The sequence below is a fragment of the Hemiscyllium ocellatum genome, chromosome 40, assembly GCF_020745735.1.
Source record: "Hemiscyllium ocellatum isolate sHemOce1 chromosome 40, sHemOce1.pat.X.cur, whole genome shotgun sequence".
NCBI classification, from domain to species: Eukaryota; Metazoa; Chordata; class Chondrichthyes; order Orectolobiformes; family Hemiscylliidae; genus Hemiscyllium; species Hemiscyllium ocellatum.
Window position 1 is genome coordinate 29,112,640 of NC_083440.1, and position 17,817 is coordinate 29,130,456.

A 17,817-nucleotide genomic window follows, 5' to 3' on the forward strand; every position below is an offset into this window, starting at 1 on the left:
TGGTTATCTCTCTCTGAGCTTCCCTCTTCTCTCTCTCACACACACATTCCACATCTCTCTCAATCTTTTTTCTCTCACACACTATCCCTCTCTCTCTTTCTTACTGACAATTTCTTTTTGTCTTTTTCTTTCCTACTTCTTCTTTTAACTTTGTGAATATTTTTTCACTCTCTTCTTTTCATTCTTCTTGTTTCACTTTCTCTCTCTCACTCTCTCCCTCTCTTTCTCCCTTTCATACCTTCTATTTCTGTCCTTCAATCCTGAAACTGCAGCCCTCCAATTTTACATACCCTACCCTGGCAAACTTTGCATTCTTACAAACTTATCACCTCCCCCTCCCGTGTCCCCTGTCTAATTGCTCTCCCCTGTGTGTCTTCATCTTCCCTGAACCGCCAATGCTGTAGTTCCACCATTTCATACCCATTGAGTATCAGAGACCCTCTGTATCACCATCCATCCACAGTCCTCCCCATGCCGTGTCCCAGCCCCTGACAAAGGGAGCATGTGCAGAGACTAACCTGTCATGTGACTGCCTGATGTAATGTCATAGTGTCACAGAGTCATAGAGCACAGAAACAGACCATTCGGGCCAACCCATCCATACTAACCATCTTCCAAACCTAAAAAGTTCCACCTGCCTATGTTTGGTCTGTCTCCCACCAAACCTTTCCTGTTCATGAACTTATCCAAATGCGCATCTTGGAAAGGCAAATCCAGGCAGGACCTGTAGACTTAATTGAAAAATCCTGGAGGGTGTTTCTGAATAAAGGAACCTTGGAGTTCAGGTTCACAGTTCCTTGAAAGAGGAGTCAGAGGTAGTTAGAATAGTGAAGAAGGCGTTTGGTGTGCTTTGCTATATTGATCAGAGCATCGAGTATAGCAGTTGGGTTCTCATGTTACAGTTGTAGAGGACATTGGTGAGGCCACTTTTCTAGTACTGCATTAAATTCTCTTCTTCCTGCTATAGGTAGGATGTTGTGAAATTTGAAAGGTTTCAGAAAAAAATTACAAGGATGTTGCCAAGGTTGAAGAATTTGAGCTTTCGGGAAAGGGTGAATAGGCTGGAGCTGTTTTTTCCTGGAGAGTCGGAGGCTAAGGGGTGACCTTGTAAATATTTATAAAATCATGAGGGACATGGATAGCGTAAAACAAGAGGACACTGGCTTAGGCTGAGAGGGGAAAGATTTAAAACGGACTTAAAGAGCAACTTTTTCACACGAAGATGGTGTATATATAGAATGAGCTGCTAGAGGAAGTGGTGGAGGTTAGTACAATTACAACATGTACAAGGTCACTGTTAATGGTTATATGAATTTAAAGGGTTTAGAGGGATATGGGCCACTTGCTGCCAAAAGGGTCAGGATATATTTAGGGTATCTGGTTGGCATGGACGAGTTGGACCGAAGAGTCTGCTTTCGTGCTGTACATCTCTATGCCTCTATGCCTTTTAAACATTATAACTGTACCTGCATTCATCACATTCTCTGGCAGTTCATTCCAACACGCAAACCACTCTCTGTGTAAAAACGTCGTCCCTCAAGTCCTTTTTAAATCTTTCACCTCTCACCTTTAATTATGAGCCCTTGTTGTGATATTCCCCCACCCAAGGTAAAAGACCTCGTCATTTACCTTCTCTATGCAGCTCATGGTTGTATAATCCTCAATAAGGTCAACCCTCCACCACCAGTGTTCCAGTGAGAAAAATCCTAGCCTTTCCAGTCTATTATTATATCTCACACCCTCCATTCCCTGCAACATCTTGGGAAATCCTTACTGAACCCTCTCCAGTTTAATACTTTCTGGTACAGGCCAACCAGAAGTGCACATATTAATCCTGAAAAGGCCTCCCCAGCACTCTGTGAAACCTCAGTATAACATCCCAACTGCTATATTCAATGGTCTGACCAATTAAGCCACACATGCTAAATGCCTTTTTAATCACCCTGTCCACCTCTAACGCACATTTCAAAGCATGATGTACCTGAACCCCGATGCCTTTCTGTTCTACAACACTGCTCAGGCCTCTACCATTAAGTCCATCCATGTTTGTTTTACCAAAACGCAATCCCTCACACGTTTTCAAATTAAACCCCATCCGCCACTCCTCAGTCCATTGACCCAATTGATCGAGGTTTCTTTGTAATCTGAGGTAACGTTCTTCACTGACCACTTCATCACCAATTTTGTTGTCATCAGCAAACTTACTAACCATGCCTTCTATAGTCTCATAACATCATTTATATAAATGACAAACAAAAGTGGATCCAGTACCGATCCCTGTGGAATACCGCTGGTCACAGGCCTCAGTCCAAAACATATACCTCCACTATCACTGTCAGTTTCCTGCCATGAAGCCAATTTTGTATCCAATTGGCAAGCTCACCCTGAATCCCATGTAATCTAATTTTCTAATTTGATTCCCATGCAGAACCTTGTCAAAGGCTTTCCTGAAGTCCAAGTAAACAGTGTCTACCGCTCTGCCTACATCAATCTTTTTGGTCCCTCTTAAAAAAATCAATCAAATTTCTGAGACATGAATTTCCTCACACAATACCACGCTGACTATCCCCATTTAATCCTAACCCCCCAAAATGCATATAAATCCTATCTTTCACACTCACCTCCACAACTTATCAAACATCGAGATCAGACTTACAGGTTTGTAGTTCCCTGGCCTCTCCTTACATCCCTTCTTAAGCAATATCACAACATAACCCACACTCCAGTCCTCTGGGACTTCACCCTTGTTTATAGATGATACAAATATTTCTGCTGGTGGCCCCACAATTTCGTCCCTAACGTCCCACCATGTCCTGTGACACACTTGTTCAGGTTCTAGAGATTTATCTACCTTTATGTTTTCGAAGACCTCCAACACTTTCCCTTCTGTAATGTCATCCCTGTTTACAAAATTTATTTCCCTGAGTTCTCTAGTCTCCATTTCTTTCTCAACAGTAAAACCTGAAGCAAAATAGTCATCTCCTGAGGTTCAACGCAAAGATAACCTTGTTACTCTTTAAGGGGTCTTACTCTCTCTGTAGTTACTGTTTGGCTCTTAGTGTCTTTGTAGAATCTTTTTGTATTATCCTGGTCCTCATCTGCCAGGGCTATCTCATGTCTCTCTTTGCCTTCATGATTTCTTTCCTAAGAATGCCCCAATACTCTTTACAGTCTTCAAGAGATTCAGTTGATCCTAACTGTTTGTATCTAACATATGATTCTTTTTTATTCTTGACTGTAATTTCAATACTTTAATTCATCCATTGTTCCCTAATATTCACAGCCTTGCCATTCACTCCAACAGGAGCAGCATGCTCTGCACTCTCCTTACCACACTTTTCTAAATGGCGCCGGATTAGGAAAATTAAACTCCCTTGCTATTACAGCAGTAATATTCTTACATACATTTGAGATCTCAACATATTTTCTTCTCGATTACCCTCTGACTGCTGGGGGGCCTGTAGCCCAATCCCATCAAGGTAATCATATTTTTCTTATTTCTCATTTCAAACCATAGATTTTCACTAAATGGTGCCTCAGTAATAGCTACACTAAGTACAGTATTAATTGAGTATCTGTGATTCCATGTGTAAACACCCTAAACTCCTCAGTTAGATTCCAGTCATTAGTTCACTTCCATTTATTGGTTAATCAATTGTGAACCACACTGTGCCCCTCAACTATACTCCAATCTGTAACTCACTCCCTGGTACCTGTTACTCTGTATATTAAGCCTCATCCTCTCTTCCTCAGTCAAAAATGCTCTTCTCCCTTCTCTCTTGCCTCTCTTTCTATCCTTCCTGTAACATCTAAAACCCAGAGCATTGAGCAGCTTGTCTTGTCCTTGCCTCAGCCACGTTTCTGTAATCGCTCTGACTGGCGAGTTCTTTGTTGTCAGACATACCCTGAGTTCATTAGCCTTATCTGTATAGAAATAAATGCAGTTTAATTTTGCAGGATAACTTTGGGTTCTGAATTGCTGTTATCTATCTTTTCTAATCTACTTGCTCTTTTCTGATTCAGAACCAACCTCATATTTCTGTCTATTTTCACTGTTACATAGGAAGGCCCCACCCTTCCCCTCCCCAAAACAAAGGGTTCACAACCTCTCGATATAGAACCCACCCGGATATAGGTTCCTCCCCAATTCAGGTGAAACCCTTCCTTTTTGAACAGGCCTTTTCTGTGCCAGAAGAGATCCCACTGATCCTAGAAACAGAATCCTTGCACAGTGCACCACCTCTTCAGCCATTGATTTATCAGCCCCATTCTTCCCTGATTTGAAATTGGGACCAGAAGTAAACCAGAAATTACTACTTGTGATGTTCTGTTTCTTTAACCCTTTACCCAAGTTCTTATACTCACTCTGCAAAGCCCTAACCCTTACCCTGACGATGTCATTCTTCCCAAATGTATACAACAACTTCCAGCTTATCACTCTCCCCTTTGACATTATGCTTAAAATGTTTTGAGATATCCTTCACCCGAGTACCAGGAAAGCAAAATACCATCCTAAGTTCACGCCTACTGCTGCGAAATATCTTCTCTGTGCCCCTGACAGGACAGTCTCCTGTATCAATTGTTCTTTTAAATCTTGACAAACCCATTTAACGTAAGATTCATTCTTAGTATACAAGATCTGATCATTACTTCTGCTTTCCTCTAAGAGACTTGAATATCCTTGCCAACTTTTATGGGTGCGCCATCGAGAGCATTCTGCCTGGATGTATCACTACTTAGTATGGCAAGTGTACCATTCAAGATCGGATACGCTTACACGAAGAGGTGATCTCGGCCCGGACAATCACAAAGGCCAACCTCCCATTTATAGACCAGGCCCGCTGTCAACGAAAGGCCGCTAGCATTCTCAAAGATGCATTCCCACCCCCCACCCACCGGCGATATTTTTCTACAACCTCTACCGTCGGGGAGAATGTACAGAAGCCTCAACACATGTACCAGCCAGTTTCGAAACAGTTTCTACCCTACTGTTGTTAAAATACTGAATGGACTCACAAACCCTTCGCATTCACCTGTTACTGTGTTTTTGTTTTTGCCGCTGTTTACCTATTATTTACTTATACAAGCTACTTAACTCTGTTATCTGCCTGTATTGCTTGGGATTGGTTGGGGAGGGGAGGGGATTTGATGGGGTGGGTTTGGGGGTTGGACGGGGCAGGGGTGGGGTGTCAGACGAGGTCTCAGACGGGGGCGAGGTTCAGGGAGTCGGACGGAGATGGGTTTGGGGGACGGATGGGGCGGGGTTGCTGGTCAGACAGGGGTGGTTTGGAGCGGGTGAGAATGGGGTGTTATTTGGGGGTTGGACGGCGCGGATTTGAGGAGTCAGATGGTGTTGGAGTTGGGGGTCGTAGGGGGTCAGTATTGGGGAGTAGGAATGGGGCAGGTTTAGACGGGGTAGGGGGGTTGGACGGGGCGGGTTGGGGGTCGGAATGGGGCGGAGCTTTGAGGTTGTAAGGGATGGTGTACATGTGTTAGGCGGGGCACAGAGATGCGGTGGTTAGATGGGGCAGGGTAGGAAGTTCAGACAGGGCTGGATTGGAGAGACTGGGGACACACACGGGGCGTAGATGGGTGCAGAGTCTCACACTCAGTGTGCAGCTGCCTAGTCTCCAGAACAGATAGCAGAGTTAACATGTGCTCACTGTGTCAGACCCCATTGAACTGACGGGGGAGAGGGGTGTGGGGAATGGCTTCAGCAATGCTGTAGGACCTTTACCCACGTGTGTGTGTCTGCTCAGAAAAGAAAAACCCTGAGACAGAGTGGGAGCAAGGCAGGCAGAGCGAGCAAAAAAGAAACTTCCAGAAACTCTGAGCCCCAGAGTAAAGGCATTGAAGCAATTAATCGAATACTCAATTATCCGAGCGAAATTGTGCCCACCCATCTCATTCGGATAATTGAGGTTCCTCTGTACAAGCCTGAATCTCACTCCTGAGTTTCCGTTATTCTGTAAGTAAATGCTCCAAACCCCTTGTTAAAATTTTGATCTCTAACTGATATTCATTGACCTGTTATTCTATACATAACACCAGTCTCCAAAATTCTCCATTTGATTTTCAGTCCTAAGCATCTGTGATTCCATGCCTAAACGCTATAAACTTTGTTATATTCCAGTCTATAGTTCACGCCGCAGTATTGGTTTAATCAACTGTGAACCGCGTCACACTCTTGACTATACTCCTATTTGTATCTTATTCCCTGGTACCTGTTACTCTGTATATTAATCATCCCATCCCTCAATTAAATTTCAGACTGAAACTCACTCTGCCGTGTATTATGCAAGACATAAACTCGCTGAAACCATCGACGAGATTTCAGTCCCTATCTCTGTATAAGCTATGATTTGGAGATGCCGGTGTTGGACTGGGGTGTACAAAGTTAAAAATCACACAACACCATGTAAGAGTCCAACAGGTTTAATTGCAAGCACACAAGCTTTCGGAGCGACACTCCTTCATCAAGTGGCAGTGGAGGGCTCAATCCTAACTCATAGAATTTCTCGCAAAAATTTACAGCGGTGATGTAACTGGTATTATATGTTGCAAAATTGATTGTCTGTTCAGCTTTTCATCTGTTCTCTGCCCATCAACCACGATTAGATTCCAGTCTGTAACACACTCCTGAAAATCTGTTCTTCTCAAAATAAATCACCCCGAACTCTTCGTTTACAATCCAGTCTGTGATTCACTCCTGGGAATCTGTTCTCAGTATAAAAAAACCCTTAACTCTAATTACATTCTAGGCTGGAACTCACTCCTGGGCATCTGTCACTCGATATAAGAACACTACAAACTACAGGCTTGGACAATGTTTTAACCACTCACTAAACATCTCTACATCAAAATATCCTTCCGTCAAACCCTGTACTTTTGTCAGTGTGTGTCTGTCTGTCTCCCTGAATATCAGTAAATTGCCATAGTCATCTGTCAGCCATTTTGAATTGGTTCATGGTGTGGGTGGAGAGGTCAATGACCGAGGACACAAGCATAAAGAGTGAGGGGGGACATTTAAAATATATGTGAAGGCAAGGTCTTCACACCAAGGGCGGTGTGTACCTGGAACGTGCTGCCAGAGGAGATGGTAGAAGTAGACACAATAGCAGCATTCAGGAAGCACCTGGACGAAGACATGAATAAAAAGGGAATAGACGGATTTGGATGCTCTAAGTGAAGGCAGCTTTAGTATGGAAGGGCAAGGTGTGGCAGTGCATACTTGGAGGGCCAAAGGGCCTGTTCCTGTGCTGTATCGTTCTTTGTTCTTATTTTCACAGGTATTTGAACGTGGAGTTGTGTGTAGATAGGATAGTGACGAAAGTTTTTGGTATGCTTGTCTTTATTGGTCGGTGCATTGAGTTTTGGAGCTGGGGAGTCATGTTGCTGCTGTACAAGATATTGGTTAGGCCACATGTGGAGTACTGCATGCAACTTCGGTCTCCCTCCTGTAGGAGGATGTTGTGAAACTTGAAAGGGTTCAGAAAAGACTTTCAAGGATATTTCCAGGGTTGGAGAGTTTCGCCTATAGGAGAGACTGAATAGGCTGGTTCTGTTTATCCTGGAGCGTGGAGGCTGAAGAATGACCTTATGGAGGTGCATAAGATCATGCGGGGCATGGATAGGGTAAACATACAAGGTCTTTTACCTGGGGCGGGGGAGTCCAGGACTCAGGGTATAGGCTTAGTGTGAGAGGGGAATGATTTAAAGGTACCTAAGGGTCAATTTCTTTATGCAGAGTGTAGTGTTTGTGTGTGTAATGAGCTGCAAAAAGAAGTGAGCAGCCCGGTGGTTAGCACTGCTGTTTCACACCGCCACCCACCCGCGTTCAATTCCCGCCTCAGGCGACTGATTGTGTGAAGTTTGTACATTCTTCCTATGTCTGCGTGGGTTTCCTCTGGGTGCTCCAGTTTTCTCACACCGTCCAAAAAATGTGCAGGAGAGGTGAGTTGGCCATTCTAATTGGGTGGGTTGTGCTTCAGGGGGTCGGTGTGGACTTGCTGGGCCGAAGGGCCTATTTCCACACTGTACGTAATCTAATTTGATGGAGTCTAGCACAACAGCAGCATTTAAAAGGCACTGGGTGTGTATATGAAGAGCAAAGGTTCAGAGGGATATGGACCAAGTGCTGGCAAATGAGCCTAGAATGCATTCGGATGTCAAGTTGGGCCAAAGGGTTTTCTTCCATGCTGACTAATTCTGTCTCTGTGATGCCATGACACGTCACTTGAACAGGACGCTGACTTTTATTTGTTATTTACTCAGAATGTTTACCCCAGTAACTTGACTGGTGCTTAGCACGATTCAATCTCTACAGTTTCTTGAGAACTGAAGGGAATCTTTGCAAGTGAGATGACGAAGCAAATCCTTTCCCACGTCCCGACTGGAGAACAGTCTCTCGCCTGTGTGAACTCACTGGTCTACACTGAGGTGGGAAGAACACTTGAAGCCAGCCAGCCTATGAGAGCATCTGAATGGTCTTTCATGTTCGAACATTAGATGGGATATTAGATCCCGACTACTTTTAAAGCATTTCAGTGTGTGGACAGTTAAAAGGTCAGTGGGAATTCACTGACGTGTCAGATAACTGGACAAACGAGTGAATAATTTTTCACATTCTGAGCTGGTGAATGGTCCGCACCCCTCCCTTGCTTCAGGCCCCACCCCTTCCTACCACTCTTCTGCCCCCCACGAAAGAACCCACCCACGGCCCTGCCCCTACGTCTGCCCCTCTTCAACACCGCAAACCGTCCCCACCCACGACCCTGCCCCTGCCAAACGCCCCACCACCGCCACGCCCCAGAGTAAATACAGTGGGATGAGCTGGTTGCCTGAACCCAGGTCTGCACTGAGAACCTCTGGGTGGCCTCTCCTCAGTGTGTGTACATTTAAGATGGGTCAGTTCCCAAGAACTTTTACTGCATTTCCCACAATTAGGACATTTAAAAAACAACACCAAGTGTGAACATGGTCATGTATCAGCAATCTAGATGATTGCGTGAATCCCTTCCCACAGTAAGTGATAGCACTATGACACACTGCTTAGCAATGTCCGAGGACCTCAGTCAAATTCCAGGCTTGGATGAAGGTAGAGAATGTGGAGAAGTGAATGGTGACATTTTGAAAATGTCCATATTACAGAAGAGGAGGAGCTGGATATCCTGAAATCATACAAATCGATAAATCTCCAGGACCCAATCAGTGGACCCTAGATTTCTGTGAGAAGCCGGGGAAGTGATTGCTGGGCCTCTTGGTGAGATATTTGTACCATCAATAGTCACAGGTGAGGTGCCAGAAGACTGGAGGTTGGCTAACATGGTGTCACCGTTTAAGGAAGGTGGTAAGGTCAAGCCAGGGAACTATCGATCAGTGAACCTGAAGTCAGTGGTGGGTTCGTTGTCAGAGGAATCCTGAGCGACCGGATGTACATGTATTTGGAAAGGCGAGGACTGGTTAGGCATAGTCAGCATGGCTTTGTGAGTGGGAAATCATGTCTCATGAACTTGACTGAGTATTTTGAAAAAAAAAGACAAAGAGAATTGATGAGGATAGAGCGATGGACGTGATCTATGTGGACCTCAGTAAGGTGGTCGACAAGGTTCCCCATGGGAGACTGGTTCGTAACGTTAGATCTCATGGAATATAGGGAGAATAACCCATTTGGATACAGAACTGGCTCAAATGTAGATGACAGGGAGTGGTGGTGGAGGGTTGATTTTCAGACTGGAGGAGCCTGTGACCAGTGGAGTGCCACAAGGCTCTGTGCGGGGTCCACCACGTTTTATCATTTATATAAATGATTTGGATGAGTTCTTGGGAGCTATAGTTATGACGTTTGCTAATGACACCAAAATTGGATGTGTCATAGACAATGAAGAAGGTTACCTTAGATTACAGTGGGATATTAATCAGATGGGCGAATGAGATGAGGAGTAGCAGAATGAGTTTACTTTAGCGAGGTTCTGCATTTTGGGAAAGCCAATCTTAGCAGGAATTAAACACTTAATGGTAAGGTCCAAGGGATTGTTCGAGAGTGTGTAGGAGTTGGGACGTCATGTTGCGTCTTTACAGGGCATTGGTTAGGCAAGTTTTAGAATATTGCAAGCAATTCTGGTCTCCTTCCTATCCGAAGCATGTTTGAAATTGATATGGTTTTAAGAAGTTTTACCAGGATGTTGACAGGGTTGAGGATTTGAGCTGTGGGGAGAGGCTGAATCGGCTGGGGCTGTTTTACCTGGACTGTTGGAGGCTGAGGGGTGACCTCATAGAGGTTTAGAAGATCATGAGGGGCATGGTTAGGGAAAATAGATAAAGTCTTTTCCGTGGGATGGTACAGTCCACAACTAGAGGGCATAGTTTCAGGGGAAGGATATAAAAGGGACATAAGTGGCAACGTTTTTATGCAGAGGTTGGTGCATGTATGGTATGAGCTGTTAGAGGAAGTGGTGGAGGCTGGTTTAATTGCAGCATTTAAAAGGCATCTGGATTGGTATATGAATAGGAAGGGTTTAGAGGGTTATGGGCCAAATGCTGGCAAATGAGACTTCTCCCACAGTTCAAATATGGGCAGGTTAGATTGATTGGCCATGTTAAGGTACAGTGTTATGGGTTTGAGGGTAAGGTGGTGGGTCTGGGAGTGACGATCTTAGAAGGTTGATGTAGACTCGATGGGCTGAGTGGCCTCTTTCTGCTCTGTAGGGTCTCTGTGATTCGACTTGGAGTAGTCCCTGGTGTAACTGCATTGATAACTTTCCAGTTCGGATGCTGGTCTGTATCCCATCACATTATTCTCACATTCCCCATAGTTTGTCTCCAATGGGAATCCACTTGTTGTTTGACAGTTCAGCTCAAACTTTGTCCATGTCGAGAGCATATGTATGGTTTCTCAACACTGAACCGTGCTCTTCCCTTCAGTTTTCAAAACCCAATTGTATTCAGGTTACCAATGGGTGACTCTCTCCAATCTACTTTGGTTTCAATTACCCAGAAACACATCCTCCCCTCTGACAGACGCTAAATTATTTGAAACTGCATTGAAACAGGGAAGGTGATGGCATCGTTGTATTATCATGAGACTGTTAATCCAGAGACTCAGGTGATGTTCTAGGGACCTGGATTCAAATCCTGCTGTGACAGAGGTCGACTCTATTTTGATTAAAAACCTGGGATTAAGTATCTAATGGTCATGAAACCGTTGATGATTGTCGGAAAACCCCATATGGTTCGCAATGTTCTTTTGGGGAGGAAATCAATCATCCTCCCCTGGTCTGTGCTGGGTATGAATCAAGAACTGCCCACTGTGGAAATGAGGAAAGGGCATCAAATCCTGGCCTGGGCAGCAGGACCCACATGTCATGAACGAATTAAAGAAGAAGTGTGAGAGAGAATTTACAAAAAATACAAATACAGTTTGTGAAACTGTGCTAAATGAAACTGATAATTTGTGGAATCTGAAATAGTGTGAAGTAACCACAGGAGCTGCTGATTGTTATTTAAAAAGACCGCAATGATTGACTGATGTCTTTCAGTGAAGGAGCCCTTCCCCCTGGTCTGGACCTACACATGATGCTGTGCTCTTTGGAAGCAGACTGACTGAAGAAGTGGTTTGTTGATCTGGACAGATGCTGTTATTTCATCACCACTGGGTGAATCATCTGTAGGTCCTGAACTAACAGCATCGTGGGAGCTCTTTCGCTACACACACTGCAGTCATTTAAAGGTTAAACATTAGGTTCCCCACAGACACCAGGGAAATAGGAACATTTGCTGGTCTTGGCATTGAATTGCAAATTCCGACTATACGGATTTACAAATAAGAATGCATGTAAAATCTTCAGAGCATCTAATTTGTTGCTGAAACAATGTTGCTTTGCAGTTTATGGACAAATTGTATTCAGCAAATTGATCTTCCCTGGAATCTACCTACTCAACATGATTTTCCCTGGAATCCATCTACTCAACATGATCTGCCTTATATTTCACCCTCTCAACTGCATCTTGCCTGGAATCCACCTGTTCGATCTGATCTTCCCAAGAGTCTGCCGCTCAATCTGATCTTCCCAAGAATAAACCTTCTCAACTGACCTTCCTTAGAATCTATCTGCTCCACCTGATCTTGCCTTGACCCTAAACATTCAATCTCATCATTTTTAGAATTTAACCGCTCCACATGATCTTCCCTCAAACCTGACTGCTCAATCTGATCGTCCTGAAATTCTAGCTGCTGAAACTGATACAAGGAGATGACACTGGAACGGAACAATTTGATTTCCTCTTGCAGAAAGCTCCCACAATGAGCTCAGTAGACTCGCTGTGTATGGTAATAATTCAATGATTCTGTGACTTGATGTAAATGGAGCAGCAGTGGAGGCCAGGGATCACCTTCTGCCACCAATGTTAACCCTGATACATCTGGCTCTGAATTGCTCTGGTGGTGTTAGAGTGAGTTCAGGGGGCAACGTCTGTAATCAAATAATACAGAATTTCTGCAGCTGCTGGAAATCTGTCATCCAAAAGGATGTGCTGGATATTCTCGGAAGGTTGGTCAGTATCTATGGAGAGAATAAAACGCAGCTCATATTTCAGATAGGAATAAGAACTGTGCACAATTTTATCATCAAGATACGCTCAGAAACATAAGAGAAACATCCCTAGTGTAGGGGAAACGAATTTGCGATTGTAGAGAAACTGTGGGAATATAAAAATTGTAAATTAGCAGCACATGGGCAGCTAATTTATTGATGGAAAACTCTGTGAAACACTGTTGACATAAGCAAAAGTTAAACACCCAACTGAACTAAAATATGCTCATTATTAAAGACAGTGGAAGGGAGGCAATGATAATGTGATGATCAGCATCTGTAGACGTGAGACAGAGCAATGGACGGATAGATATTCAGATCAACTGTAAGGAGCCATCACAGTCCCAGAGACATGGAACAGAACACATGTAACATTACACATGGACAGAGCACATCACAAAAAGAATGACATGGGAGATGCAAACTCAAAGAGCTCTGAAGTAATTTCGCATTTTAAAGAATTCTGCAACTGAAAAGCTATCCGAACTCAGTTGTCAGTGAAAACACTGACATTTGAGGGAATGCCCAGGGTGGATGTGATGTCACCGTGTCATTGTCATTGTGTGATGACATCACCCGAAGGGATACAGAGCATCTGGGTCGATGCAAACTAGAGATCCCCCACACACCGGGAAGGATGGCAGGGTTCCTGACAGTAGTCGCAGGAGATTTACCAGGATGGTTTGGAGAATGATAAATTTCAGTGATGAAGTTCGAATGTAGAAATCGGCATTGAGGAGAGATTTGACAGACTGGAAGCACTAGTTTATGATTGGTTAACACAAGGTAAATAAAGTGCAACTTTTCCATTAGCTGACCATGAAAGGATTAGATAAAAGGCTTTTATTCCTGATGAAGAGCTTTTGCCCGAAACGTCGATTTCGCTGCTCCTTGGGATGTTGCCTGAACTGCTGTGCTCTTCCAGCACCACTATCCAGAATCTGGTTTCCAGCATCTGCAGTCATTGCTTTTACCCCATAAAAGCATTAGCGGCGAGTTACAGCAGTTTGGGGATGTTTCATAGGGAGAACGTGAGGAAGAAATTTTATGCAATTAATATTAATGACCTTGAATTCAATGCTGACACACAAACATCAATTATGCTGAGATTCTGATACATTGATGGAGGTCACGTGTTAAAAATATCGGTCTGATCAATGATGGAATCTGAATTGAATATAATCTAGCACTGAGCTGACAGAATTAATGTGAACTGTCTCTCAGTGGACTTAGACCAGGCGATTTCAGATAGAAAGCTCATCAGCTTTGCACAGATTATGGTTTGTTCTGGAGAAATATTCAGCTGATTCTGGAAATCTTTCCATAGATTGACGTTGTGAGACCTTGCCAATGTATAGAGTTTAAACTCTCGGAAGGACATGGCTGGAAATATTCAACAGGTGAGGCAGGTGGGAACATATACAGTGAACATTGATCTCAACGAAATTTCATCAACATTTTTTGAGGTGGGATAAGTAGGCAGTAAATAGAAAAAAGTAATTGATCGGGAGCAATTTTATAAGAGTGCCAACTAGAGTCTAAATCACAAAGAAAAATAGACTTTCGTGGATGCTGCAGGAGGTGTGGTGGCGTGTGGAGAGTTCACAGTCCCTGAGAGTCAGCTAACCTTGAAATGATAAATCTGCTTGTCTTTTCAGAGAGTGTATGCTCGGTTTAGGAGGATAGTCTAAAACAGTGGGCCGACTGTAAGAATCTGAGATGGAGGGAATCCTTTGTTGAGCACGCTGAATTGTTAACATTTAGTGTGGAATGCTAATTCGGGAAATTACACTCAAATCATGTGGATTTTTATGCGTTAGTCAGTGCCTGGTTCATACGTATGCACACCCTTACAATTGCAGTTCCTATTACATTTCCACAGACATATTCCAGCTCCAAGTAGATATTTGTTTATTGGAGACAATATAATCGTTGAACTTGTGGATAACAATCAAAAGAAAGGTTTAATTCCAAACAAAAGTTTGAGTCAAATCCTGTGTTCTATTCCTGCTTACATTTTCCTGATCTGCTCTCGACTCTGGTGAGCAGTGTGATGTTGTCCAGGGGGACATACAGTCTCTTCAGAACTTTCCCTGATCTCCATAGCAGTGACAGATCTCCTGACCAATACAACAACCATGTCACTGTCTCATTTCTCATCTATGTTTTCGATGAGGTTGCTGCTCACCATTCCTGCAAATATATTCACCTCTCTCTGCATTTATTTAGTAACGGAAGTTCCAGCTGGCTAATGGTCTCTTGCTCCATATCCCCCCATTCCTTGCACATCCATTTGCTTATGGGGCTAAAAGTCCCTGAATTACTCCTATCATATCTGCCTTCCTTACTACCCCAGGCACCTGGCACTCTCTGTAGAAATAAGTCTTGCCCCACATCTTGTTTGAAATATCCCACTTCCGCGTTAAATGTATGCTGGTTAGTTTTAGACATTTCAATTCTACGAGAGAAATTCTTACTGTCAACTTTATTTATGTATCTCATAATTTTATAGACTTCCACGGAGTCTCCCCTCAGCCTCCACTGCTCATATCCTCCAATACAGGCACCATTCATGTAAACCTCTTCTGTACCCTGCACATCCTCCCTATAATGTGCCGAACAGAATTAAACGCAACACTCTAAGTGAAGCCTATCTAAAGTTTTATAAAGCTGCAACATGGCATCCTAACTCTACATTCTTCCTTGCGCTTTGTGTCGAGTCCATGAGCTTGTGTACCTTCCCACACAGCTCCTTCATTTACAACCTTTACCTCACAACATTACCTATCCCCTAGCCCCCGGCCTACCGTGTCGTCATGCCAACATCACGCTGCACTATCCCGACATTAAAACCAGGACAGTGATGGTGACTCGCATTTCCACAGTAACGCAATCCTTGTCTCCCTCTGCCTCTTTGATGATGACTTTCCCATCTCTGAAACAATTCCTGTCCATTCTGATACAAGAGGCTGTCCCCAGTGCTCAGAACTGACTTCCTCAAATTTCACTGCTACTGCAGCGACCCCCGAGCCCCTCCTTGAGGATTTCATCGAACTGACCCCCAATGACAGGAACAGACAGGGTCAGCATGGATTGTTGAGCCGGAATTCAGGTTCGAAAAGTCTACTGGATCATTTCAGAGACGTAATGAGCAGTTTGTGTGGCCACCTCTCTGAACCATAGTCTTACAGATTCCCTGATCCTGATCCCTGAAGAAGGGCTCATACCCGAAACGTCGATTCTCCTGCTCCTTGGATGCTGCCTGACCTGCTGCGCTTTTCCAGCAAGACGTTTTCAGCTCTGTCTCAAACAATGTCAATGTCCTTGGACATACTGTGACAGCATCTCCTGACTGAATGCGGTCTCCCTTGTCCGGACTGAGAACTGGTTCCCTGAGGCTTTGAGACGTGATAATTTCGTTGAAGCACATGCAGTATGTTTGCTCCTTTAGCTGCTGTTCCAAGTGCCGGACAGTCCACCCCCTTGACTGATCACCACTAACAACAATGGTAAACTGCCTGACTTATCGGTTGTCGGAGTAATGTGTCCCTGACTTGGTCATTTGTGATACCACACGCAGTTATGTCCATCATAAGTGAATATGTAATCTGATCCAACTCACAGGCCTTTGAACTGGGAAAATAAAGCCTTCACAACTGCACCTATTGATTCTGATTGTTCTTGCAGCTGTGATGAAAATCATTCTTAAAGATTTACAGGAATGTTGCCAAGGTTGGAAGGTTTCAGGTACAGGGAGAGGTTGAATTGGCTGGGGGTGTTTTCACTGGAGGGTCAGAGGCTGAGAGATGACCGTATAGAGGTTTATAAGATCATGAGAGGCATGGATAGGGTAAATAGATAAGGTCTTTTTCCTACGGTGGGTAGTCCAGAAGGCGATGGCATAGGTTTAGGTTGAGAAGGAACAGAAATCAAAGGAAAGTAAGGGATAATGTTTTCACGCAGAAGATGGTGTGTGTGTGAAATGGGCTGTCAGAAGAAGTGGTGGAGGCTGGTACAATTACAACATTTAATCGGCACCTGGATGAGTATATGAACAGGAAAGGTTTAGCGGGATATGGGCCAAGTCCTGGCAAATGGGACTAGATTACGTTAGAATATCTGGTCAGCATGGACGAGTTATGCTGTACATCTCTAAGAATCCATGTGCTTTAAAAACATGAGATATTTTCCTGCTTCACAGTGATCTCAAAATCTCGTTCAACACATCTGAGTCATCCTCATCATCATCAAAACCCAAACTGTTGAATACTGCAATAGCTTCATCTTCTCCAAATTGTTTTCTGAAACGCTGTTTGACATTAGCTAGAACTGGTGGGCAACTTTGTTTTACTTCTGCTGTTCGGAGTTGGGAGTTGGTGGGAAGGGTGGCGTGAACCAGGGATGAAGTGATAAAATTGAGAATGAGGGCGGAACATGCAGACAATGACAAGTGAATAGTAACTGAGAACAAATTGATTTGCTCGAAAACGAGTCCGACTTGACCAAAAGGCTGTCTGTACGCTTTCTTATGCACAGACTCGGTAGATGAGAAATAAAGCTAACATACACAAAAAAAAAAAATGATAAAGCTGCTTTTCGTATTCTTTTATAATGGGTGCACCATTCCCAGAAATACTGCAATACCAGGACGATGTGCGAAGTTGGTTCAGCAAGCTTGTAAACCAACTTCTTCCTGCAAAAAATCAGATAAATATTTACTCCCTAAGTCAGGGATGTATCAGATATTAAAACTCACAAGAACAGACATGACCTTAGCCAAAAGCCCGAGAAGTGATACTTGTGTTATCATCAAGATTAGAATGGTGCTAAAAAAGCACAGTAGATCAGACCGCATCCAAGGAGCAGGAAAATCAGCATTTTGGGCAAGAGCCCTTTATTAGGATTGAGGCTGGGAGCTCGGGGGTGGAGAGATAAATGGGAGGGGGTGGGGCTAGGCTGAAGGTAGCTGAGAGTTCAATAAGTAGGTTGAGGTGGGGGTAAAGTTGATAGGTCGGAGAGAAGAGTGGGAAGGTGGGACAGGTGGGAAGGAAGATTGACAGGTGAGACAGATCATGAAGATGGTGCTGAGCTGGGAGTTTGGAAATGGGGTAAAGTGGAGGGGGGTAGGAGAAATGGGGAAGCTGATGAAGTCCACATTGATGCCATGTGGTCGAAGTGTCCCGAGGCGGAAGATTAGGCGTTCTTCCTTCAGGTGTCGAGTGGCAAT

At 44.0% G+C, this 17,817-nt stretch overlaps 1 non-coding gene across 1 annotated transcript; it reads right to left on the reverse strand.

Annotated features, from left to right (window-relative positions):
• Window positions 1-17,200: 17,200 nt before the first annotated feature.
• On the reverse strand, window positions 17,201-17,386 carry LOC132834574 (U2 spliceosomal RNA). Its single transcript, XR_009647215.1, has one exon. It is a non-coding gene; the product is annotated as a U2 spliceosomal RNA (small nuclear RNA).
• Window positions 17,387-17,817: the final 431 nt, after the last annotated feature.